This window comes from Rhagoletis pomonella, unplaced genomic scaffold, assembly GCF_013731165.1.
Source record: "Rhagoletis pomonella isolate Grant_MI unplaced genomic scaffold, Rhpom_1.0 Rhpom_scaffold_00009, whole genome shotgun sequence".
Lineage (NCBI taxonomy): Eukaryota > Metazoa > Arthropoda > Insecta > Diptera > Tephritidae > Rhagoletis > Rhagoletis pomonella.
Genome location: NW_023458563.1, coordinates 29,996,336 through 29,997,973, shown reverse-complemented (window position 1 = coordinate 29,997,973; position 1,638 = coordinate 29,996,336).

Here is a 1,638-nt window from a genome sequence, read left to right as displayed (position 1 = left end):
AAACGGGGCATGGCATATCCTATATTCGTTGAAATTTGGTATGCAGTCATATACATATTTGGTAGGTGCTTATGATAAGTTCTGTATAAAAAAGCTTGTAAAAGAGGGGCGTGGCGCATCCCATAGGCGTGGATTATTTATCATCTATAACTTCGGAACCATAAGTCCCTCGAACTTGAAATTCAATATAAAAACATATCAATGGTAGGTGCTTATATGAGGGTATATATAAATGAGTTTGTGAAGGGGGCGTCGTACATCCCATTAGCGTGGAATTTTTTATCAGCCGTAACTTCGGAACCATAAGTCCCACGAAATTTAAATTTGGTATGCAGACATTTCAATGGTAGGGGCTTATGGGAGGGTATATATAAACGAGTTTATAAAAGGAGGCGTCGCACATCCCATAGGCGTGGAAAATTTGATCAGCTATAACTTTAAAGCCATAAGTCACATGAAATTTAAATTTGGTATGCAGACAAATCTATCGTAGGTGCTTATGTATATAGTGGGCGTGGGACATCCCGTAGGGGGAAATTTTTAATCAGCCATAAATTAGGAAGCATAAGTCACATAAACTTGAAATTTGGTATTCGTTCATAGGTATCAATGGGAGGTGTTCAGAGTAAAGTATATATAAATGAGTTTGTAAAAGGGGATATACATATATGTATTCATCTATTAGATAACTCGGATATTTAAAACTGTGTGTTTTTTTTAACCTTACCGTCTTTAGATTATTTTGAAATGGAAAGATTAAATCGTTTTTTAATCCCGCGATGCTGTTAAATGAAAAAAGGTGCATTCATAATGAATAAAACTCCTTCCGAATTAAGCATTCTACCAGAAAAGTGTACCGTAGTTGACTAATTTTAATTTAGAAAGTTGATCGTTACCTTAATCCACCTAATATTAATAATGGAACAAGATTTCTAGTACAAGTGGTGATCAATATATATTAGCTTAAGCACGACAAAGCTAAAAGTATGGCTCATAAGGATGCCTTAATGTAAGCAAAGAAAATAGTTTGTATCCTTTAAATTATGCTGAACTGAATATTTGTACAGTGAAACCCGCTTAAGTACCCTTCCGCTTACGTGCCTAACCTGCTTAAGTAACCAAAATTATTGGGCAATGTGAATTTTTGAATGTAATCTGAAGAAAATCCCTATCTTAAGTACCTCCCCTACTCAAGTAGCACGCTGGTATATAATTTGGTGTAAATTTGTGAATTTTGGTACAATTAATCAGATTTATACCAACATTCGTAAATTTACACCAAGTTATACACCAGTGTGCTACTTGAGTAAGTACCTCAATTTTCGTACCCCATTTACCATTTTACCTATATTTTTCCCCTTTTAACTGCTCTTTTAAATTTCGTTAACATATTTACATATTTCGAATCTCAGTGGCAGCGTATTTTAATAGAAAACTCTTAAATAAATACGTATACTTCATTAAATGTTTATGTTTTATTCAAGGATTTACATATTTATGTAAGTGAACAAAAAGATGTAACTACATCAATAATTATGTTCGCTTAAGTACCCGCATCGAGGTACTTAAGCGGGTTCTTTTAAGTACCCAACTCGCCTAAGTACCTCAAAAAGCTGACATTTTTCGCGAGGTACTTAA